The 26,521-nt window shown below is 31.4% G+C and overlaps 1 protein-coding gene and 1 long non-coding RNA gene across 3 annotated transcripts in view; one reads left to right on the forward strand and one right to left on the reverse strand.

The window, feature by feature from the left end:
• LOC120777342 (flocculation protein FLO11) overlaps positions 1–26,521 on the forward strand; it is a 273,730-nt gene that overhangs the window by 110,316 nt on the left and 136,893 nt on the right. The window lies entirely within an intron of this gene.
• LOC120777344 overlaps positions 6,324–26,521 on the reverse strand; it is a 174,891-nt gene continuing 154,693 nt past the window's right edge. The window contains exon 4 of the long non-coding RNA XR_005705509.1: positions 6,324–6,561. This is a non-coding gene — a long non-coding RNA (uncharacterized LOC120777344). The remainder of the gene's footprint in view (positions 6,562–26,521) is intronic.

A 26,521-nucleotide genomic window follows, 5' to 3' on the forward strand; every position in this document is an offset into this window, starting at 1 on the left:
GCATACATAAATTTTTCAAAATAAGTGAAACTTAATATTGGTTCGAAATAAAGTAGTTCGAAAAAGGGTTTGAATGAGATATCTTTTCAACAGGGTTGCCGCTCTATGGAAAAATTCATTGTAACCAAATTGCTAAGATAAATTCAAAACACAATACTGATAAAATATAAAAGATTTTGAGAATTCTTTGATTCTTCCTTGTTATGTATAACTAATAATTAGAATATCAAATAGATTGCCACCTGTTTAAAATTTGGGTACAAATTGAATTATAAAATTAATAAACTATAACAATATTGATAGCAAGCTAGAGGGGTCTAGAATATGTCTTCGATAGAAATATTTTTCAAACAGAGTTGCCACTTAATTGAAAAATTTGTTGCCAGCAAATTGATAAGATAAATTCAGATCAAAATATTTTTAGCAAATGAAGAGTTTTGAAAGAGATTCTTTCAAGCAGAGTTGCCACTTATTTCAAAAATGTAATAAAAACAAATTGATAAGGTAATTTTATCACAATATTGGTAGCAAATTAAGCGTTTTAAAAGAGATATTTTTCAAACAGCGTTGCCACTTAATTGAAAATATTAATAAAGCAAATTGGTAAAATAAATTCTGATCACAACTTAGTTAGCAAATGAAGATTTTTCAATGAGATTTTTTCCAAACAGAGTTGCCACTTAATTGAAAAATTGAACGCAAAGAAATAGATAAGGTAAATTTAAATCACAATATTGGTAGCAAATTAATGGTATACATTCGTATATATGTATGTAGGATTAAAAACTAATCTATAAAGAACAACACGCTTAAAGCCAAAAATAATTACTATTCAGTACTTTCTATAAAAAATATTTTGAAAGGAAAAAACTAATGAAGCAATGTAAGGACAAAAACAAAGAGATCAAGAACAAATTTTATAAAAAAATTTTAATTATTTTTTTTTTTCATTACACCAAATTACAATTAAAAATATAATTTTAGTTACACAATTATTGGTCCCTCACATTACGCAACTTTAATTAGCTGAACATTAATTTCATTATTATTTGCGTATCTGCCGCTGAATTCACACCTTGAAGCAGCCTCAAAAACTGCAGCGCCTTTTTGTTCATAATTCATTTGTTTTCATTTTACACAAATTTGATTGCGCATATTTTGAATTGCAATTAATTTTTTTAATTGTCATATTTATTGCCTCAAAACGAATGACTCTTGTTTCCCGTTCACTATGTTTTTGCTCTGTCTTTCGCTGTCATTAATTAACTTTATTGGCAACAAAAAGCGCAATGGAACGGTTCGTGAGCGAAAAAATAAAATTATTTATGCACACATATGTGCAATTAATGGTTGCTGAAGTCTATAACCTCGACTGCACGCTTTAAATTTTACATTTACTTGCTTTTTATGCGCTCATTTTCATATTTACTGTACGATATTTTGTATAATAAATTTATTTACTTCATTAATAATGCAATGCGATTAAAAAGTATATTTTGGTGCGGATAATTGGCGCAGGCAGAATGTTGTGGGAATAATAGTGAATAGGAAAATAATAAGTAAAATCAAAAAAAAAAATTATAAAATCTAATTAGAAGAAAGTAAACCAAGAAATAAGCGTTTATGTAACTTTAGGCGTATTAAATGAAATCTCGTTTTATAGATACTTATAGTAAATTGATGATATAATATCAGATGTTTTTTGCTCTGGCGTATCAACTACAGCTTTCGCTATAATTTACTTTAAGCATCTATAAAACGTGATTTTATTGAATTACATTAGAGTTTATCTAACTTACGCAATTTAACTTAATGAATGAAGTGATGATGATTTGATGATTTTTCGGTTATTGGATAATTTTTTTAAATGTTTTTTTTTTCCTCAATTAGTTAATAGAACTAAATGTTTATTGACTCAATAAAAGTCATAATTGACTCAATAAACATATTATTTGAAAGGTTAATTAATAGTGGACTCAATTTGTTCAATATTGTATTATTTACATATACAGTTAATTTCAGGACATTTCCAGTAATGCCTAAAACTAAATGAATTGAAATTTTTGAAAACTCGTTTTATAGGTGCTAAGTAAATTATAGCGAACACCAAAGTTAAAAGTTCACTGTTGATGCGTTTTTAAATTTTTTCTTAATTTACTCAATTAGTTAATTGAATTAAATTAATGTATAATTGAATGAAATATTAATTGACTTAATTAGGAATTTCCTTTACACAATTAAAATATTATTTGAAAGGTTAATTAGAATCGAACTAAATTTGGGACATCTTAAGATGGGTTAAATGATATTTAAGATAAATTAACATAAATTAAGTGGTAAGAAATAATATTATTTTAATTTAAAGTTACTGAAAATGTCTAAAGGCAAATCAAACGAAAATTATGCTCATTAAAATTCATTGGTGATTAAAAAGATAATTAATACAAAGAAATTAGGTGTTGGGTAAGTTTTTTAATTATTTTTTTTTTTTTTAATTTTCTCAATTAGTTAATTGAATGAATTGTTAATTGACTCAATTTAAAATTTCACCTCACTAAATTAAAATATTAATTAAAGAAATAAATATTAACTGGCTCATATACATAAAGGTAATTTAACTTGACTGAACTGACGATCATTTGATGACTTATTAACTGTTGAGTATGTTTTTCAAACTTTCTTGAATTTACTCAATTAGTAGATCGAATGAAAATAATGTATCACCAAAGTGAAATGTAAATTGCCTCAATTAGTAACCAACTCAGTAAGAGACACATTAAAAGACTAACTTGAGTGAAAGTGCAATCATTTTATAAATAATTGACTCAATAAAAGGCTTAACACCTTCTAAAGGCCTTAAAATAATCGAAAAATAGCAAAATAGAGGCAACTTCAGGCACTAATTTGAGTGATAGTTTTTAATTCAGCTTCAATTACTTTAAAGGTTATTTAAAATAATCATAATTAAATTTATGAAATCTTAATTGACTCAATTAAAATAATATTTGAAATACTGATTAGTAACTGACTCTATTAGAGTCACCTAAAGACATTAGTTTGAGTGAAAGTGCATTCAGCTTATCGTAATTGACTCAGTTATGACCTAAAAAGCTTAACCGGCTTTAATAAATATTTAAAATATCGAAATTAAATTAAGTGATACCGATGTTGATGTCACAAACACATTATATTTCTATTTTTTTATTTAAAATATTTGCTAAAATCTCCATTTCCTAATAAAGTTAAAAGTATTACATACTTTACTATGGTGAGCTTCCACTTAAGGATTCAAAGCTGCTTTTAAAAACTTTTAAGCGCATGAAAGCATCTAAATGATTTTTTATACGCCAAATGTAATATTATACAAATTCTAAATCTAAAAATTAATTTCATAAGCCACCAAAAGTGCCATCTTCATTCAGTGTGCTCTACTACATTTTATAGAATTAGTCAGCATTTTTTTAAATCTCATACATTTCCGCTTACCGAAGCTTTTCTTGTGATCCAAGCATCCGTGTCCCTTGACAATTTAATTACATTTTCTTATTGTTGCCTGTGCAAATGCCCACAGCAGTAGCAATCACAGCAGCAATAGCAATGAAAACAGCAGTAACAATAAAAACAACAATAAGAAACAAATTAAATGTATTTTTTGCAATAAAAAACGAGTCACCAATAATTCCGTGCACAATTCTTTTTCTTAGCGCACAATATGCGCGATGCTTTGTCATAATTTCATGCTTTATGACTGCAGTTGCAATAAAAGCAACGCTGCCAAATACAGCAATAAAAACAAATACTTGTTGAAACAAAAATTAAATGGAAATCTAGCGAGTGTGGCGCAGAAAAATTGTGATTTTTGCTGAATTTAAGTTGGTTAACCAACAAAAATTTATATTATTTGAATGTGTGTGCATGTGCTTGTATATATGTATATATACATATGTATGTATGTACAATAGGTGTGCATGTGCATAAAAAAGCTTGTGGCATTTTTAATGGTTTTTGAAATTGCAATGACGACTATGCAAATTAATTATTTTATTTATGCTGACAAATTAAATACTATTGTTGAATTGAATGTCACAATATAATTAACTTCGTTTTAAGCAATTAATTTAATTTGTGACGAGCTATTTTATGGCTCTTCATCGCTTGATAAAGTGGGCAAGCAATTATTGCTTTTATTTATGTATGCAGGTAATTTGGATTTGTGTGTGAATTTAACAAAAATTATCTTAAATAAAAAAAATTAAATAATAATATTAGTTTAAAAATTAAAATTTTTAAACTAGTTTAAATAAATAAAATAAAAAATGAAAAATATAAAAAAATGGTAAAATTAGTTAAAATTGATTTAAAAAACAGTTATAAAAATTAGTTCTGATTTGGCGTAATTTTATTTTCTTAATTAATTTAATTTAGGTTAGGTACATTTATAAAGTAAAAAAGTTAATAATAGTATTTTATGTTTTAATTATTTTTTTTCAATTTTTAATTAAATTAAAAAAAAAACAATTTAAACTAATTTAAAAAATTTAGAAAAATTAATTTTAATTCGGCATAATTTACTTAAATTTACATTTATTTAAATTAAAAACATATAATTAATTTTAAAAAAGTTTGAAAAACAAATTTGAATTTAAAAAAAAATTGGAAGAATTAACTTTAATTCGGAATAATTTAATTTAATTTAATTTTCTTTATTAATTTTACTTGAGTTTTATCTTATTTGTATATTTATAAAATTTATTATTATATATTTAAAAAAAAATTAAAAAAATTAATTTTAATTCGTCATAATTTAATTTAAATTACGTTTATTTAAATTAAAAAAAAATTTAATTAATTTTCAAAAAGTGTGAAAAACAAATTTTAATTAAAAAAAAATTGGAAGAACTAACTTTAATTCGAAATAATTTAGTTTAATTTAATTTTTCTATTAAATTTTACTTGAGTTTTAATTTTTTGTAGATATATTTATAAAGTAAAAAAAAATACCAATAATATTATTTGTTTTAATTAAAATTGTTTAACTACCTTCAAAAAATAGAAAACAATTAAAACTATTTCAAAAAAAAAAAATAGAAAAACTAAAAACTAATTTAAAAAAAATTAGACAAATTAATTAAAATTATAAAAATTAACTTTAATTCGGCTTAATTTAATTTAATTATCTAAAATTTTACTTGAGTTTTACTTTTGTGTATTTACATACAAACATATATACAGTTTAAAAAAATTGAAAAACTAATTATAATTCGGCAAAATTTACTTTAATATAATAATATATGTTTTTATTAAAATATCTAACTACTTTCAGAAATCTAATAAATTAAAAAACGACTAAAATAAACTTTTTAAAAATTTATAAAAATTAATTTAAAAAACTTATACAATTCAATTTTATTTTTGCAGTTTTTTCTTAATTTAATTATTTTTTTTTGTATATTTACAAAGTAAAAAATTTGAATATAATTTTCATAAATAATTTTGAATCTTTTTTCAATAATTTCATTTATTTTATATAGTTTTTTTATTTTTTTTTACATTAATTAATATTGTTTTCAATATTTTTCCCAAACTACAAAATAATTTCAGTTTTGTCTTAATTTCCGTTTCCTTATTTATTAATATTTTTTTTAACTGTATATTTTTCAAATTATAAAATTTTTTACAACTTTTTAGAAATTTTTAAAAAATACTTAATCTTATTCATTCTAATATCAGCAAAATATCTTTGCCACTTTCTATTAAATTACCGTTACTTCAATCTGCTTTCTTAAATTTGTTACCACTCTTATCGTATGTTATAAAAAACAGTTCTCAAACATTTTGCAAACTTCGACATTACCGCTAAGTAGGTAGCCATTGTAATTGTTCACATCGCTTTTGGATGACCCCAAAAGTGGCCCATGAATAAATGCGCTTAAATGCCATGTCCACTGTCTCAGCACCCGCCTGGTAGTGGCGTCGTTAGAGCCACACACCCTCTACACAAAGTCCCTCAAGTGCTAATGGTCTCTTGTCGCATTCTTTTCAAGCGTATAAATAAATAAGTGTTGCAAGTTTCATGGCAGACGCCGCCAGAAGTTCAAACGGGGTCAATGGACGTGTGTCTAAATTAGTGGAAATTTTATGTAAAACTTTTGTGTAAATAGCAGTTCAGACGATTTGGTTGTTTTTTTTTTTTTTTTTTGGTTTATTTAAGCAACGCAAATGCATTGAATGAGCAATTATTACTATTGAAATTTGCAACGGTATATTTGTTTATTTATGTTTGTATTGTTGTTTATTTACTTTTATTTATTAATTTTTGGGTTACTTTACATGGTGTTCAGCCGAAAAAGTGTAATCAAGTATTTTTAATTATATTGAAATAAAATCTGACACGATTGAACGAGCATAATTACAGCATGCTGAATAGAGTTTTTACGCCAGGTCATCTTTGCAGCTCGTTTTTTATAAAAGCTGTTCAAAATTTTGTCTGTTGAGGCACCTTTGTTGCAGCATACAACCTTTTTTCAGGGATTGGTCTCCTTACTTAATCTGCTTGCAACCCTAGAAAGAGAAAAATATTCATATTTACTAATTAGTGGTCCATACTAGACCCGCTTGCATATCCAGAAATAGATAATTAAATCTTATTTATTACTTTATTTATTGCTAGCGGTGATCGAAGTATATACTTTTTAACTACTTGAACTAAAACCCCTCAACTAATATACACAAGTTGGTTTGCTAGACCTCTTACTACAACAACAAAGGCAGTAAGAACGTGTTTCTCAAATAATGTGTCTGACATAATATAAAATAACTGGATGGAGGTCCAAAAGACTTAGACTAGTACATCTTTAGGTTCAAAAGAGGACCGTAAGGTACCTACGAGCCTCAAGCGTATTGAAATTTCAGAAAGAAATACTTTAAAGATAATGAATTTATCATTCCCAAGGGCGGATCAACTAAAACACCACATAAGTAGCTAATGGTCAGCACCTTAACCATATTGACAAAATTAGTCTATCGTTCAACTGGGTTGGTCTCTTGAAGTGAGACTGTAAAGTGTCACTTCAAGATTATTGTGGGTCGAATCAGTCTGTCGCTCAACTGGATTGGTCTCTAAAAGTGAGACTGACACCTTAAACAGATTATTGTCGACAAAATTAGATTTATGTCCACAAAATTAGCCCGTAGCCCAAACTGTTTGGTTTCTTGAAGTGAGATTGTAAGGTGTGAGTTTCCAAATTTGATATCAATCAAATTAGTATGTCGTTCTACTGAGTTGGTGTCTGATAGTAAGGCCCATCCCTTAACAAAATAGTTGACGTTCAACTGGAAGTGAGACTGACAAAGAAAATTCTTGTCGACTAAATTAGTCAATCATTCAACAGCCTTGGCCTCTGGAAGTCAATCAGTAAACTGTCTTAGTCCTTGGAAGTGAAACTGACACTTCAACCAAAGTCTTGTTCATAAGTCTTAGCCTGAAGTGCAACAAATATAGTCTCTGGAAGTAATGCTTTCGCGACGAATATAATATTATATAGAAAATGAGACTCCGTCTATTATTATGGATATTATTAGATCCATTAGCATTATTGGGATATGCAACTGACTGGATCCAAAGAAAGCACTGACTATATATTTTCCTTAGACAGCTACAATTATTTGGTGAAATGGACGACAAATTATATCTTGAAACATCTATCAAATTTTTAATGCAAAAGAGAAGTCTCACTCGAGATTATATATATACCATATAATAAACCAGCATCTAATTTTTCACTTCACTGGTGATTGGGACAGATATAATGCACTAAAGGTCACGAAAATATGCTCAACCAACAACAAATCAACTTCAATCTCCGCAAATGACAAAAACAATGTTTCATGCGGAAAGCACAGGATGAGAAGATTAAACAAAAGCAACAAAGCGGCAATAATCAGATGAGACAAAGAAAAAGCAGGAAGTGATTGTAGTGGAAGAGTATTTAGAATTTCTAAAAAAAAAAACACAAAAAAGCAACAAAATCTGGGTACATTATAGAACTTCTAAGAATTTTTTAAACTAATTAAAAGTTGTATTTTGTACATGCTCTCGTTGTTTTTGTACTTTATTCAGTTCCAAGAAAAATCCACTTTGGTTGCTACACGCTCGAGAGATTTCACCGAATTAAACGAAAAAGGACCTTCAATATCCTTAAAAAAAAGAAACTAAAACCACATATATTTCGCCTTCATTAGCTAAGCTGACGCGAATTCTTTACCGCAAAGAAGAGACTAAAAAAATGAAATGTAAGAGCAAAGCAGTCGCTAAGAAAGGCAAAGAGTCGATACAAAGAGTAGCAAGGCGTGCGCCGAAGGCGCATGGCTGAAAAGCGAAAAACTTGTATTTTATGCACACATTTATGTTTGCAGCAGTGTCTGTGTATGCTTTTTAATTCACTTCCTGCCTGCAGGCTAAAGGCCAAAAAGTTACAACACAAAGTGCAAGTATATGGAGCGCCACTGTGGCGACCCAAAATATCGATGATTAAGAAGTAGCAATAATGATGGTTGAGAGAGTGCAAGTACTAAAATGTTGTCGCCTGGAAACTGCGGAATGGAGAGAAAGAGGAAAACTTAAACAAAATGAATAAAAAGCAGACTTTTAAGTTAGAAAAAAGGAAAGGAAAAAATGTGGAAAAAAAGATAATGTGGTATAAAAAAGTGAATACTAACTGGGCACGTGGAGTTGGTGTCAACATCAGAAGTGCGAGCAGCATCATTAAAGCCATTACAAACATTTTTTTTTTCTGAGGTTTGGTACTAAGTAGCTTGTAAAAGGAAATGCAAACTAAAATATATAATTAAATAAGGTAGAAAGAAGATGCTGTAATGAAATCATGTATGCTATGGCTAGTTAGTCTATTAGTTTGAGATTCATCAATACACTTTCATAATACCAAAAGTACAGCTTATGTAGTTTGTTTATAGAAACAACATGTTTTTAGTGAAAAATCCTCGTCGGTACGGTTGGTTCTTTTAATAGGTTAAGTGTTTTAGGTTGAGCTTCTCGAATTCCTTTGCACATTTCAGCTGTAGTACTATGTATTAATTGCTTTCAGAAATGATTATCTTTTATAATTAAAAACAGTAATTGCGCACAGTTAATGTTTTTTGAGTTATTTTATTAAAAAGCTTAATTTTGTATTTTATTCTTAACACTATTTTATTATTAACACAATGATTGTAAATATTCAAAGCATCGTCTATGCATCCATTCTGCACTACAAGTCACCAATTTTTTAGGTTTTTTCCCATAGCTCACAACTCCATAACGCACCCTCGTATATAATGCACACTTTACTATTACAACCCAAAATGGCAACAGCTAACTACCGTTCAGGAAGTGCAAAGATAAATTTCTAAATATGCTTAGCTAAGCCATGTCAAATGCTGTTAAGCAGCACAGCGGCTAATAGACGCCCACAGGTCACAACACTAATTCATTTAAATGCATAACGGACAGCATAGCCTACGCTGGGCCATCAAGGCGGCCGCAAAAAGTCATTAAATAAACTTTTTATTTGTTATTTGCATTGTTTTTATTTCTTACTCGCTGCCACAATTACATAAATTTTTACAACAAACACACACACACACAATCATACAGAACAATATAAATCTCTTTATGTTTACAATTTTATTTTCTACGCTCTTTATATGGCATTTGACGCATTCGCGTGCATTGCTATAGTGTAGTTGTAGGTCTCGTTAAGTGCCCTTGGTTGTCATTTGACATTTAGCTGTCATGTTTAGCGCGTATTTTTTCTTGCATTTCTCTACAATTTTGCGGTTTACAAGCGCTGCCTACTCAAGCTCGTTTTTACAGCTGTTGCGCGTTCTCTGCGGCGATTGCCTTGCTTTATTCTATTATAAATAAACTTTTTATTCGCATTTTTTATTGTCAATTCTCTGGTGTGCTGCCACATATTACATATACATATGTATGCATGTAGACACTGTCATTTCCCAGCGCGCTTTTTTGTCACAACAATTTCCATTACTTTTGTACGCCGCATCTCACTGTTGTGTCTCTATTACACGACGTGGGAAGCCATAGCCAGAAAAAGAGCGCCCTTTATACCTAATGTGCGTTTTTATAGGCGTCGCCATACATGACATTTAGCGGTTACGCTTAATGACAGTTAATGCGCTTCTTTGCGCCACACGCGCGTCATTTGCCATGGCATAGTTTACAACGATTTAACGGCGCTGAAATGTTTATTGTTGTCATATACACGATTTGTATGCATGTGTGAGCGCATGTGGATATTGCATTATCCTTGTGGGTGTTATGTGCAAAATGGCGGAGAGGTTCTTTAAGAGTTCTGCTTAATTACGCCGCAAAATTGTAAATAAATTAAGACTCATACTTATTTTAAGATTCCTTTGTATTTGTTCGGCTGAATGTGATCTATTTCATTTTATAAGTTCTTTATATTATTAGGATAACTCATATGATCATAATATACTAGCTCAATCTGAATACAGAGCTTCTTCTTTTCTTTATTGGCGTAGACACCAGCTACGCTTTTATAGCCGAGCAATACAGAGTTTATCACACAATATCGCTGTCATCTGCCCCCTACTGTAATTTTAGGATATTCTAAGGCATATGCTGGATAGTGGTATGCCCCTCACCTAGCTATGTATCAGCGTTGGTTCTGAAAAGTTCGATACGCAAAGAGCTCATATCAGAAGTAACACTTTCAGTCCCTGAAGAAGCTGATATCCTGTCAGGGATCTACAACAAAAAAACAACAACAACAATTAGAAGAAAAAAGAACAGTCACGTGATCTACTGTGGTTTGTTCGATAACTTTTACGCGAAATCAACGACACAGACCCACACCCTACTTTACAAAGCAATTTTTCATAACTTATTTAAAAATTAGAAATTCAAACTAAAAGAAGTTTTACTTGAAAGTGGTATGTGATCATATAAATAAAAACACCAAACTCAAAGCTGATCTAAAAGAAGAGAGAAGAGTTCGGCTAATCTAGTGAAAAAACATAAGATTTTGTGTAACTTAAGATAAGCCAAAATCACAAACAACTAAAAATATCACTCATCTCTCATAGAGATTATTTGTAAAGATAAGTAGACAGATCAAAAATCCAAAAATATATATATAATGTATAAAAAATATCTTCCTGAATTAAAATTTACGCTTAAAATGTCGAAAAGTATTTAATAAAACTCCAAAACACAAACTTTCAAACACATTACCTCACACCAAATATTTCTTTGCGTCACTGTTTCCTTATACCATGTTATTATCAGCGAACAATTTGCCAGCAACATGTTGCCGTCTTATTGCCCACACACTTTTTTCTTAACCTTACATTTTATGTCACTTTGTTTAATGTCCTGTCAACGCCGCTCTTCACATTCCTTTGCACATCACTTCATTTTTCACTCGAATTTTTTCGCTCTTTTACTATGAACTCAACGCTGTTACTTGCCGCTTATGGCTTAATTGCCACATTGCCAATGCCCCTACATTGCTGTGTAATTTGTAAAATTATTTTTTTTTTCTTCACACAAACTGCTTTTTACTTTAATTTCATCTTCGTCGCTCGTTTGTTTACATGCACGGCTTCTTTCGTGTTTCTGTTGCGCTGTGTCTTAATTATGCAGTCGATTGACATGGTAATCAGCGGTGCTCGAATGGGTGTTCGTGCTGTAGGGAGGGAGGGAGGAGGACATATATTGGTGTGAGTTGTATTTGACAGTTCAGTGGCTTGTGTAAGTATGTCTACCGTGGGGGCACAATTTTCTTTTAATTGCTTTGATTTACTTCAGTTCAACAGTGAAATTAAGTACGACAGTGGTAGTTGCGCGTAATTTAACAGTTGATTTGGTTAGATAGTAGTCTGAGACACTGATATACTTGGAGATGGTGAGCCAAGCAATTGATCAAAGTAAATTAGATGTAAATAATGTTAAATTTATAAGATTTAATTAATTGTTATTCTTGAGTATTTTCAATAGTATATAGTTTGTGATTTGATTCAATAGGAAATAAGCTTAATATTTATGAAATTTGTTTTTTGTGCTATTTGGTAGATTTATTTTTATTTTTTATTATTTTTTAATTTTTATTAATTTTTTTAGTTATTTTTTATTAATTTTTTTACCATTTTTTATTATTATTTTTGTATTTTTTCATTAATTTTTATTTAAAATTTTTTTAATTTTTTATTATTTTTTGATTATTTATTTTTTTATTATTTCAAAATAAATAAATCACATATAATTGTTTTTTTTTTTTTTATTTTTTTTTTGCTGTTTATATTTTGTCTTTTACCGTCATTCGCCTCATTATCTGCCGCCATACGTCCACACTTTATTAACATAAAATCACACTTGGCTACTGACTTTGTAAATATTTGCAAATACGAGACAAGCAATTAACACGCCTTTTTGGACCCTCACTGAGGCTGAGCAAACGACATGATTGCGCATAATTTAAATCATTTGCTGTTTAAATACAAATCTGTTTAAAAAAGTACCTAATTAATTATTGACGAGTACCACTGAAACAATAATTAAGAGAGTTTTCAAGTTCGACAAATGTTGCTCATACGCCATGTAGTATAAACTTTAAGGTTAAAAGAAAGTAGTAACTTTTTTATCAGCTGCTTAAATATGTCTTTATATCGAAAACCCATAAGTCGATAGTCTCGAATCAACCACCAAAACTTCAACTAAATTTGCAAGTATTCAGCAATCACTATCTTGAGGTGAATAAGCGCTGAAAAGCCTCAGCACTAAAAACTTGGCGTGCAATTGCAAGCTAAGTCCAAATCAGTACCTTTAGCTATTTAAATGTGATGATCAGTGCACAAAAATGGTTTGACGCGAGTGGATTTAAGCTTTTTTTATGTATAGTAGTAAGTTATAATAAAAAAATCCTTAAAAATTTTTACGCGATGTTTTAGCCTGACTTTGCAAAAACAATCAGTTCACAGTCTAAAACCATCCAACAAGGAATTTCAATTATTTCATGCTGAAAATAGCAAACATATACACATTGCTAGGCCACTGCTTTGTTTTTGTGATATGAAAATACTGCACAACAGCGTCATTAAGTACCGAAAAATTGTGTGCGCAAAAATAAACTCTTTATCTAGCAAAAATGATGTAGTTCTAATTTTATAACCCATAACTGAACAAAATTAGTGCAAATATTTCACAAAAATAATACTCCAGCTATTTTTGGCAAATTGGAATTTGTAGTTTACAAATTTTTGTTATTAATTTTGTAAGCTACGTGTTTCTTCCACATGGAAAGAATTTGTTTATTTTATTTATTTTTATTATTATGTGAGAGCGGTGCTTATTATTGTTTATATTTATTATTAATATTTCTCTATGATGTGTGTATTTTTAAGTGGTGTAAACTTGGCGCATGGTGTGGTGAGAAATGTCAATAAATTTGCGAACTAAAGGCTACTATGAGTTTTCAACGCAGTACGTATTTATGTGATGTCGCATGATAAGGATATTCAGTTTTTTTATAATGTATGTACTTAGCCAATATATAGAAAATTTTTCATTTTCCCATCAAAATACATACTTTCATAAAATTATGTTCAAAATCACATCATTACATCATACGTTTCATCCAAACAGTACATCACATGATATGTGCATATACATATGCTATGGTAAACATTGCTGGTGTTTAGCACATAAAATGATTGCAATATTTTTTGGTTCACATGGCATGGTGTACTGGCACTTTCGTAATTTCTTAAAAAGATAAACAAATCACTGCATCACGGGGTAACAAGCAACACATCATATTGATGTCCTGATTGCTCTTTTGAACAGTGTTGGTATTTAGAGCATGAATTGATTTAAAATTGCAAAATTTTTCGTCCGATATCACATAATGATATCACATCACGTCATGACATCACATTTTCAGATAAATATCTTATTTGCTATAAATTTAGGTTTTATATTGAAAATATCTAATTTGTTTACCGCCGCAACAAAGCTTGCAAACTCATCAAGTTAAAAATATATTTTCACATGATAAACTCAAATTTTGCATCTACTTTGCATCACATCACATTGAAAAGCAAATATGAATAAAATTGTAACAAGTATTGTGAGCTACTTTTTAAATGTTGAGGAAAAAAATTATTTTATTCACATTGGATCACATGACATCACATCGTTACATCATAAGTTGACAAAAACTTACAAAATAGTAACAGAATTGTAATAAGTATTGTGGAGTAATATTTTAGTGTTGCATAAATAATTGATTTATTCACATTACAACTTAAAATCACATGATCACTGCTTACTACATCACATCATAACATCAAGCAAAATCAATTTCAGAACGCCAAATTCTCATTTAAAAAAATATCACATAGCAAAGAATAATATCACATCACCTCTTACAAAATATGAATGTAGATAAATGTTACAAATATTGTATAGTACTATTTAAATGCTATATAAGAATCATTTTTTCATAGCACTACTTCAAACCACACTCCATGTGATATCACATCAAAACATCACAAGCTCACCAAAAATCGCATCACTACCTATAAAATCAATATCACAATGTCATATCCTCACTTAAAAACCATTTTAATAGCAAAAATTAATGAAATGTAGTGATATCACATCACCACTTAATGAGTATATATTACATTTTTTGCCTCGAAAGCGCTGCGGAAATATTTAAAAGTACAAGTATTTACGTAAACACAAAATACCATCGTATGTTGTCCCCAAATGACAATATTTGCACAAACCAAACACTTAGTCTACAAGCGTGCAGTTTCAACAAGCGCGTTGGCGACGAACAAAGTTTCAGCATTTTTATTTTTGTTTATTTTAGTTTTACTTTTTTTGTTTTTTGTTTCTATATTTATTTTTTTTGTTTTACTCCGACCGCACAATATTTGTTATCAAATACACGCGATTTTCCCTTGTTTTCGTTCCTTCATTGAGTTTTTGTTCTTCAGATCATTAGCTTTTAGTTTATAGAATCATGTAGAACAGGCTGTTACTGTCAGAATGACAATGTTGTCTTTACTAAGCAAGAAGTAAAACTGTACTAATGTATTTTTAATCAAAAAATAGCCGTTATTATGATTTGTGGTAAATCGTAAGCTTCTACTTTGATGGGCATTAAAGCAAATCTAATTTATTATCCGTATTAAATGAATCTTCTATGAGGTATCTGCTTTCAATTTCATAACGTTGACCTAATCGGATTCCCATTTATTCACCACCACCTCCACTACCTGCCTATGCAAATTTTATCGCTCCCCCGCCATTATTCAGCGCTGTCTAGCTTTCAACAGTTATTTTTAGCTTTTTGCACCTTATCTCACCATAATTAGCTATAATTAGAAATGTCAAAATAAACACAAAAACTGCTTTTTTTACATGCAACAACAGCACAGACTTGTATAAAAACACACCAACAGCATGTCAGACTCATTAGTGATTGACAGCTGTGAGACCCCAACTGACAAACCGTAACTACACCAAAACTACACCCTAGCAAAGAGTACAGATAAAGAAGCGCATAACAAAAACAAAATAAAAAACAAACAAGAACAAGTGTTGCTCTAAATTTGGTTATGCTGTGAGCTAGCTTTTCTATACACGCGCAACATGTTGCGCTGGGTATAATAGTTTTCTACACACTATGGATGTTTTTAACAATTACTTGAATTCATGATAGTGTTATATGTTATATAGTATATCTAAAACGATCCATATATCAGGATCAAGAAAGCCGAAATCGGATCATGCCCACCTCTCATATGACAAAATTTTAACCAGATCCACCAGAGGCAATATATTATTTTTCTTACTAATACATAAAACAAGCATCAAAGAGGATGTTGGAACAAAAGTATATGGTACACGAAATCAGCTTTAAATCTGACTATAGCTTTTCAAGTCTTCCGATACAAAATATGAGGACGCCTGCCGCCAATCTGTTAGATATCTTATATTGTAAGGACACTGAGTGGTCAAGGCGCGAATTATCACAATGAATTTGGTAGAAAATATTTTCTCGAGCAAATTTTAATAAATCCCAATAATAAATGATTCCGGTGCAGACGTTTTCCTAGACCCTATATACCTAAGTTAGGGATTTTCGATCAATCGCTTGACTTTTTGACGATTAGAATCTATGTGATGTTAGATGTTAGGTGAACCTAACATTTGAGCCCAATTTGCGAGAGTGTTCGTACTAAGCTCTTCCTTACAGTTTTCATTTTTTGTTTTTTGAATTTGTTTTTTCCAACACAACTCTGATATCGGTTGTCATAAGTCATGTTTTTGCTTTACAAAATTTTGGGTTTTTTGTTTATTTTTCTTTACTTTTTTTTAAACTTTATTTTTTTATTTTTTTGCGAACCTACTTTCATTTCGTCTATGCACGGATTTGTATGTGTGCTTGAACATGTGAATTTTTTACGCTGTGTTTTGCTCGAAAGAGTCCAAAAAAAGGTTGGCTATTTTTTTTTTGTTGTTCTTAGTTTTCTATACACCTCATATTTTGGCTCATATTGACATGTTTGCATTTTTTCGCCACTTTTGTTTTGCTCATCTTGACATGTTTCCCAGCATGACTGCCCGAAAGCATTGCTTTATTGGGGTCATGCTTTGCAGCATTTTCGTGAAATAGAAAGTTGGAGGGAGTATTGAAATTTTTGCAAATCGTGAATTGTTAAATTTTACTTAAATTTAGTGGGGGTATTCAATTTCAGAGTTCTTCTAAAGAAGTATTAAGCATGAGCTCGATAAGTTCAAAAACAGTGCTATGAGAATATAGAAACCACATAAAAGCATAATCTCTCAAACGTGTTGAATGAAGTATATTTTATAATAATAAATAATCGTTTTTAATATGAGCAGCAAGCAGTATATAAAATAGATATTTTAATTCCATATTTATGTTTCGGGTACAACTGCCATCATGTCATGCGTATTTGGTGAATTCTGTGAATTAAATAAAATTTATTTTCAAGCAGCTAAGATTTCAACAGTATAATGTAATATTTATTAATCTTTTAAGATTTTTTTACATTTTATTAAACTTTCTTACAATAAAATAAACTATTTTCTTTATTTCAGGTATGTACCGAATCAGCATTTTACACAACCAGTATCATCAGAATATTGTGACATCAAATATCGTATGTACTTTAGCATAAAATATATATATTACCTATTAATGTGTAAGAAGAAATACGAACTTGTTCACAGTTACTACAACATATCACGTACAAAGTTTTAAACTTCTGCTATATTATATGTATAACCAAAATATCGTTCAGAAAGCCTCATCCGATAGTGACAATTATTTTCTTATACAAAAACCATGCATTTTCTTAAAAGATGTTTCATAGTCTCATCTTCTGAAACCACCTGACAGCTTCTATAATAATCATTGTATAGTGTTCCTAGTCTGCTAGAGTTCCTATGTCATTTCTTTTGAATTTTAAAGGTCGGCAGTTGCTTCCTATTGCTTGCTGTCATGCCACTTTTGCTTGTTTTTTGAGTAACTTTGGTATTCACTCCACCGAGACTCAGCTATATTTAAACCATGTTTGCCGATTTAATGAAGTAAAGTTCGGCATAACAGAGCCCCTGATCATTTTACGTTTCTCCAAGTAGTCGAGTTCGATCAGATCTTGTTAATCGCAGAAAATGATAAATTTGCGTTTTACGCGTTTCTACAATAGTCGGGAACCAGAATGGAGCCGGAATTTATCCGCCCGAGGACTGTCAACTCGTCAGAATTCTGCCATTACAACAACAACAAACTTACATTTTACGGTCGGTAGGTCAGTCTTCTTCGGCACAGAATCACCAAGTGAAACCGTCCGATTTTGTTCTTTTTACATTTTTCTAAAATTGTTTTAAAAATCGTGGATAGGCTGGTTTTCATAGACAGAAAAGTTAAAACAGAAATATCATTCTGATTCGTCCGAAATTTTTAAAGTAGTTGTTCACGAGACTATACTTTTTGTCAGTGTCACTTCTTATTGTCAGAACTAATTGCATAATATAATAATCATCACCCTGCCGGTCGATAGGACAGTCTGCGCCTTCTTTGGCACAGGTTCGCCAGATGAAGCCCGATGTCTTGGGGATTCGTCGACCGATTTTGAAGTTTTTTTATTCTTCTAAAATGTTCTAAAATCTATGAACACGGCTCATACAAGGTCAAAAGAAACAGTCAATCCGTTTTGGCTAAAATTTTGACAATCGACGTCCACAAGTATATACTGCACGTGAGTGCTTCTGCTTGTGGCTCCATTGTGCGATGAGGCAAAGTACTTAACAGTGTTTTGTTGAAATTCACGTTACTCTGCCGCTTGGAACTCCAAAATATATTGAATGTTATCGGTCGTCTCTTCGGTTTGTACTTGCAGCTTTAAATGCTTGCAGCTGACGCCATTAGGTTTTGTTTAAGAAAATATTAATTTTACCTGAATTACCTTTTAATTCTGTATTACACTATTTAGGAGCAATATTACGATCTCTTCTTGCTTTTAAACTGACTAGCGCATTGAACCTCTCCTGCCAACATAGACGCATTTGCCATATAAACCCTCATTAGCTCCACTAACTTATTCACACCGACTGCCACAGATGTCTTCGTTGTTGTTGTTGGTTTTACGTTGTTGTTGTTAACTTTTACTTTCATTACAAACCTGTGACCGCTTGCCTTCGTTATCCCGCAGCAACAAGCGCCTCATTGTTTTACTATTTTTCGCAACTCTTATTTTGCTACACGTTGTTGTTGCAAGTTGGTTGCTATTATTGCTAGCTGAATTAAACAATGCAGACACATACAATTTCAATGAACTCGCGCTGCTGCAATAACAATAAAATTCAAGCCAAACACACAACAACAATGGTAAAGAGACGGAGTGCTGGCAGCAGCAATCTTTTGTGGCATCTAGTCTAAACTCAGCGCAACATGAAAACTATAAATGTAACAATGGAAAAATGGCAAAATGCGATAACAACAATAACAAAAATAACAATGATAAACGAAAAATCTCACTGTCTCTCTGTCTGTATGTATTTCTGTGTGTGTGTGTGTGTGTGTGTGCTAATACGCGTCGTCTGCTGTCAGCATTGTTGCAACTTATGGCGCTTTTTATTTCAATTGGATTTTCTTTGAAAATCGCTGCAACATATTTGCTTTTTATTGAATTTTATCTCTCTTCTTTATTGGACATTTCGTTATTTTCTATATTTTGCTATTTTTCTCGTGATCTTATATGCATTTATATTTAGTTCAACAATTTTGTTATTTTCCGCTGCAACTCCCGCCTTCTGTGTGCCGCATTTTTGCCCTCTGCTTTTGTTTATTTTTCATATATAACTCATTTTGTTTATCTACGAATTTGTATTAAGTTGTGTTCCTTTTGTGCTCACCGTCTAATTGCGCAAATTTGTCACTGTTGGCTCCTTTGTTCGGCTGCAGTTGATTGCAATCTCTCCAACTTCGTGTAATGAGTTAGCGAAAACTCTGCCAAAGCCAAAAAACAAACAAAAATTAAAAGAAACACAGCGTGACAACACAATAGTCTGCGCAGACACAATAACATTGTGGCCGTAGTTTTATGGTTAATTAGGTAATAAATTTTGGCTAAGAAAAAACGCGCAAAAAAAAAATAAATAAAAATTTGCAAAAGTCTCATTAAAGGCAGTTTGCTAGCGTTGGGTGATTGTCCGATACGCCAACGGTCACATTTAACTGTTTGTTGGCATAAATAGGTGCGATTAAATTGTTTGTGGAAGTCGGTACTTGGCAACTAATGCGTTTTTGAGTTGCTATAAAATTATGACAAGCAAGGAAGGCGTAAAATAAAACTGCAATAAGCGTCACTGAGGTGGATTAAATTCAATGTATTTATAAAATTAATATTTACGAGTTGCTATAAAATTATGGCAAGCGAGGAAGACGTAAAATAAAACTGCAATGAGCGTCACTGAAATGAAATATATTTAATTTAATTATGGAATTTGTATTTTTGAGCTGCTATAAAATTATGGCAAGCGAGGAAGATGTAAAATAAAGCTGCAATGAGCGTCACTGAAATTAAATATAATTATAGAATTTATATTTTTGAGGTGCTATAAAATTAAGGCAAAAGAGGAATACGTAATATAACGCTCCAAAGAGCATCGCTGAAGAGAAAGATATTAAAAATATCTCAAGAAACTATATTTTCGAGTTCCTATAAAATTATTGCAAGCGAGGAAGACGTAAACTAAAGCTATGACCGACATTGAAGTAAAAATTATTAAATATATTTATAAAATTTATATTTGCATCAATTCTTATGACCTTTTAACGAGAAAAATGAGTTGATAACAAGCAATAATGCAAAACATCCAGAAAAAAAGTAAGAAGTCTATAAATACACAAATATCTATACAACAAAGTCATTAAATTATAAGGAAAACTGCGCAAAATAAATTAGTTTAGAGTTAATTGCAAATATGAAAGTTACTATAAAATTATGGCAAACGAGCAAGACGTAAAATGAGCGTCATTGAAGAGAATATATTAAATATGTTTATAGAACTTACATACTATATATTTGCAAAATGTCTTATGACCTTTTACCGAACCGAATGAGTTGAGATGAAGCAATAATAACTTATTTACGAAATTAAAAATTAAAATAAAAGTAGCTATAATATTATAGCAAGTCAGCATTCATTGTAGAACAAATTGAATGAAACATATAATGTGTCACAGAACAATGGAATAAAGCTTTTAAGCGGCAGTACAAAAAATAGTTAATGTAAAATTTAAAAGAGGATAAAAAAAATTATAGCAAGTCAGAATAAACTAAAGAAAAAAGCTGCTATAAAATTATAGCAAGTCGGCATACACTACATAAAAAATCGAATGAAACATAAAACGTATTACAGAACAATGGAACAAATCCTTTAAGCGAAATCATCAAAAATATGTTTCTGTAAAGTTAAAAATGAAAGAAGAAACAAAATTATAGTAAAATGGTGTTTAAAGAACGTGTTACTTCAATGAAATTAAATAGCATGCGACGAACCCATACAAATACATACATATGTATATCATAGAGCAAAATGAAAGTATAAAATTGCCATAAAATTATAGTAAGTCGGCGTAGCAAACTGAATGAAACATAAAACGTATAAGGGAAAAATGGAGTAAACCCTTTAAACGAAATTACCGAAAATAAGTTCCTATAAAGTTAGCAAGAATAGCAACTTTTAGCGAAAAAATATGATATGAGTTAAAGAAATAATGCTATAAATCGAAGCATTAAATTATAGCGAATTGTGTATATCCTAAATTTGCTGTAGAAGGAAGACAATTTTCGCAAAAAACTTGTTTAGACTATATAAAAAAGTTGCTATAAAATTATAGCAAATTACAAAAGTCATAATATACTGTAGAAGGATATAAAACTTTCGATAAAACCTTGCCACCAGAGTATATAAAAAAAGACAGTTGCTACTAAATTATGGCAACATTCTATATAGTAAAACTAGGCTGAACGAAATAAGAAGGAAGACGAATTTCGCGAAAAACATTTTTTAGAGTATATAAAAAAAAAGTTGCAATAAAATTATAGGTAACTAAAAACATCATAGATATAGTGTAGTAGGAAGTAAAACTTTCAAGAAAAAACTTGCCCAGAATATATACAAAAATTTAAAGTTCCTATAAAATTATGGTAACATTGCAAATCGTACAACTAAGTGGAATGAAATGTGTAACACGCTATAAAGCAATATAAATACAGCTTCTTTTAGGAGAAATTAGATAAAATGAGCTTTATTCCGTTATATGCTTCAATAGCAATGCTATAAAATTACTTATATCAAACTAAAAATCTCGTAGGGTGTAGTAGGAAGTAAAACGTTCGAGAAAAAATTCCTGTTGAGGAATGAATAATTTCGAGACTTTCGAAAAAAGCTTCAAAATAAGAACTTTCAAAAAAAGAGTTCAACAAAATAACTTCTGCCCTCAGTTTTGCTTCTGATCTCTATCTCTATATCTAACGCTGCTGTCTACCTCTCTAAAGTTGCTGCAGAAATATTTCGATCTACGGAAGTATGATAGAAATGAGATCTAAAAATCACTACTTTCAGCCTTTCTTTCCTTTCTCACCATTTTTAAGTGCACTCAATTCGACGCGCTTTACTTTTACTAAACCCATTCTTCATTAACGCGTGCAACTGCTTTCTGCGCCATTTAATCTTTGACTTCAAGCTTGCGCATACACATTGCGCACACGCTACGCTTGACCGGCAAAACGCTTCCACCGAACGGCAACGCTTAAGTACGCATTCGCTCGAGGAACGCCTATGAGCGCGCACATCCATTAATTACGCGGCGTCGCAATATGACGGTGCAGCGGTCACAGCTGACACGCAGAGACGTGCTGTGCGGCTGCAACGCCCTCAATATTGAAATGCATACGCTTGGCTAATTGTTTGTGCAACTGCATGCCACACACATTTGTTGCAAAGCGCGTGCAGTCGCTTGCAAATTGTCTTTCGCAACTTTGACGCGCATGTATTAGTGTAAGTGTAAATGTGCGCCAGCTTGACTTATGCCTTTGCGCCAAGCAAAGGGGCGGTCGTGGCGCAGCGGTTGGAGGCGGCGCTAATTGTGCATGCGCCTCACTAAACTTAGTTTGCGCCGCCAGAAACTCGACTGCACACGCGGCTACGCTGAAGTTTAGCTGCATATTGCTATTGCTATTCTCGTTGCTGGCACAGCATATGGTCAACTAAATGTTTCAGCATATTGCCATTATTGCCATTAGTGGATAATGACAGCTGGTCGATTGCTTGGCGTAGCCACAACATACTCCCACTGCTGCTGGCTAGCGCTTGTAGTTTCTTCCACTTCTGTATTTGTATGTGTATGTGTATGTGTGTGTGTGTGTGTGTAAAGGTGTACTGTTTGCTTTGGCGTCGGCGCTGCTTTCATCATTTTTGCGTACAAATAATCAATTAAAATTAATTTACAAGCATTTTTCGCTACGCTCAAATGGACTTTTGAGTTGTTTACCATTTAACATGCTTTGTTGTTTTCAGTTTTCTTTTGAAACTTTTCAACTTTGCGCTTTGCTTTGAGCAATGCAACTTGTACACTCATATACGTACTTGAGGCGTTTCAAAACAGTTTTGTTATTGTATTTTTGCTGTAGACTTGTGAAGAATTCTAGCAACTAATTGCTTTTAATAAACTTTAAACGCATTTACGCTACAGTTAAGCAAATAGCTCAAAGGTATATTGGATGCAAAGCGTTTAATAAATATAATTTTGATTTTATGAAGGAAAAATTATTATTTTTTTATTTTTGATGTAAAGTTCTAATTTTAATGAAATAAAAACTAAAAAAAGTGTTAATAATATTATTAACTTAGGTTGCACTGAAGCTATAATATCTATTCACATACTACTATGGGCAAAATATAGTAATACTTTGTGATTTATTTGGAAATTCTTAATTTATTCTTCAAAATCTATGTTGTCTCCCTCAAAGTAATCCCACTTAGCACCAATACACTTTTGCCAACTTTTTTTTCAATCTTCGAAACAGTTTTTAAGGTCAATTTCCGGAATAACCTCAAACGCGCATAGCGTTTCACTTTTAATGTTTTCAATTCACTCAAAACCGCTTCCCCGGAGTGGTTGCTTGAGTTTGCTGAATAGCCTGAATGAAGTCACATAGAGCTAAAACAGACGAATATGGTGGCACGATATTGGTTGAAATTTTGAAGAAAAATCCACGAAGAATCAATGCAGTATGCGACGGTGCGTTATAGTGGTGCAAAACCCAAGAGTTGTCGGCCAGAATTCCGGCCTCTTTTTTAAGAATTGCTTCACACAAACGACGCATAACATTCAACTAGTATTCCTTGTTAGCAGTTTGGTAGGTCGGGAGTAATTCGGAGTGCACCACACTGCTTAATCGTAGGAAACGGTCAACATCACCTTGATTTTTGACCTGCGTTAACGTACTTTTTTGGCTTCAGCTCACCTTGGCCACGATATTCGGCTGATTGATCGTCTGTTTCTTGGTCGTAAGCATACTTTCAAGACTCATCGCCAATAACGATACGTTTCATGACATCCTGGTAGTCGGCAGGCATTGTTTATAGACGTTAACGCGACGCTGTTCAAAAAAATTGAGTGATTTTGGTACCAGTGATCCAGGCCTTTCACATTTCTTAGGCCTAAATGATCTTTCAAAATGATTTTCACTGGTCCTTTTAATATTCTAACGATGTCAGTAAGATCTCTTTGACTGTTAATCGTCGTTCGTTATCAACGCGTTTTCGTCCCACTTTAAATAATTTATACTAATTAAAAACACTTGCTCACGACAAACAATTATTACCGAAAGCCTTTTCCAACATTTCGGCAATATAAATTTTATTTCGGGTACAAAAATTTAATGGAAGTTATTTGTTGAAGTGCAGGCATTCAAAGGATGACTACTCCTCTTGGACCTAGGAACTGAACTCCATATGGTCTATGCGCGGCTTATTGGCCTACGAGATTAACCTCACCTATCCTAACCTAAGCGCTTTATATGAGCAAGGCTTTGCTGACAGCCAAGTTAGCAAGATAGATCAGTAGAAGTATGTATAGTAATGTGATTTATTATTCAGTCCTTCATGAGTTTTACGAAATACGAGTCTGAAATTATGAGCTTTTATGAGGTTTTTAAAATTTATTTTATTTAATTAATAATTACAAAATTTAATGTGCTTTAACAATTAGTGAAGGATTTTGAAAATTTTCCTTGATCATGTAGCCGAATTTCAGCAGGACCCTGCAAAATGGTGTGTGACAATGAGGCCCCAATGAGGCTAAAAAAGTGATCGAAAATCGCGACTCTAGGTTGAAGTTATACGATCCAGCCGCGGAGTTCACTTGCCCGAAATACTTTTTTAAAACAAAACAGCAAACCCTTAATGCTAACTTCTTAGTCATAGGATTAAATTCTTCATTTCGTCTTGAAAACCACAAAAATTAACATTTCAGTCGTCACATGTTTGTTATGATAATAGCAACGTTCTAAATTAAAAAAAGTAGTAATAATATTTAATAATAATTTCCAAACATCACTAAATACGCGGTTAGTCTCTTTGAAATCTTTCATAATTACAACAATCTCAATAAGTGCAATATAAATCAACACAAATCATCACGTTCAACCATATCTGCATTGCATGACATCACTTTCGCTCATGTCATTCAGTTCTCCTATGTTTATACATATTGTATAATCCAGTATACTCCTATATATATAATATTATTCGTTTTAAATATTTCCACTCAGCACTCCCTTACATTATTCGAAAGTGCAATCAATTGTATCAATGCAACCAACACAACAATGCTACAACCAGCCGATCGTTATCAACCATTTCAATGTCATTATAAGCAATATTCTGCGCCGTCGAGTAGAAATACACTTTCTATTGGCGGGATGTGCATGGAAACTGATTAAAATCGCCAACAAAAGCAAATACTCGACAAACCTATTCAAACGTGCGCGTGCCGATCGGCTGCATAAAAGTGAAATTGCAATTAAATGCAATTCAATAAATTTAAATTACTTCGCTGAGTGATGAATGCGGTGAATGACTTTTTGTCAGCTGTGTTGGTTTATTTTAAAGCGTAGTTTGGTCTGTGAAAACGCTTCAAGCGCGATTTTATTCAATTTTTATATTAAATGTGTACAAATAAGTATTTATATGGGCATTAATTGAGCTCGCAATATGAATATGCAACGGCCGGAAAAAAAACGAAATTCATGAAAATATATTTTGCTCGAATTATTATAGAATAAGAAATCACCTTCACAAAGATATTTTTTTTTTGGGTTACAGAATTATGATATTGACCATTTCATAATTATCTTGTATGAATTAGTCGCAAATTTTTATAGCAGTACGAGTTGTGACGGAATTAATTGGCTCAATTTTGCACCAGACTTTTAAGCATAATCGCCAGCATATCATCACAAACAAAAGCTTGCTCCCATGGACGGGCCGGTTCTGTATATTTACTTTATAGCGAAGAGTATAAAAATTAACTCAAAAACCGCTTTATAATGCACAAAATACGTCTCAATGGATATGAAAATATCCCAGAGCTCACCTTTACGAAATTAGAACATGTCTATAAATATATAATATATTAGCCTATGTAGGTTGGTATGGGAAGACAATGGGCCCAATGATGGTTTAAGTGCGGCTCTCGCGGTCCGGTGCCGACGCGCCTTAAGTAACAAATCAAGCAAGTACGCTGATTCTTTTTCTTTAAATAGTCTATTTGTGACATAGCGTTAGTTCAAAGGGTTATATCCACTTGCGAATTTCACAAAATCGATTTCTTTGTTCCACATATACATACCTTGAATGTACATGTAT

The sequence above is a fragment of the Bactrocera tryoni genome, chromosome 5, assembly GCF_016617805.1.
Source record: "Bactrocera tryoni isolate S06 chromosome 5, CSIRO_BtryS06_freeze2, whole genome shotgun sequence".
Lineage (NCBI taxonomy): Eukaryota > Metazoa > Arthropoda > Insecta > Diptera > Tephritidae > Bactrocera > Bactrocera tryoni.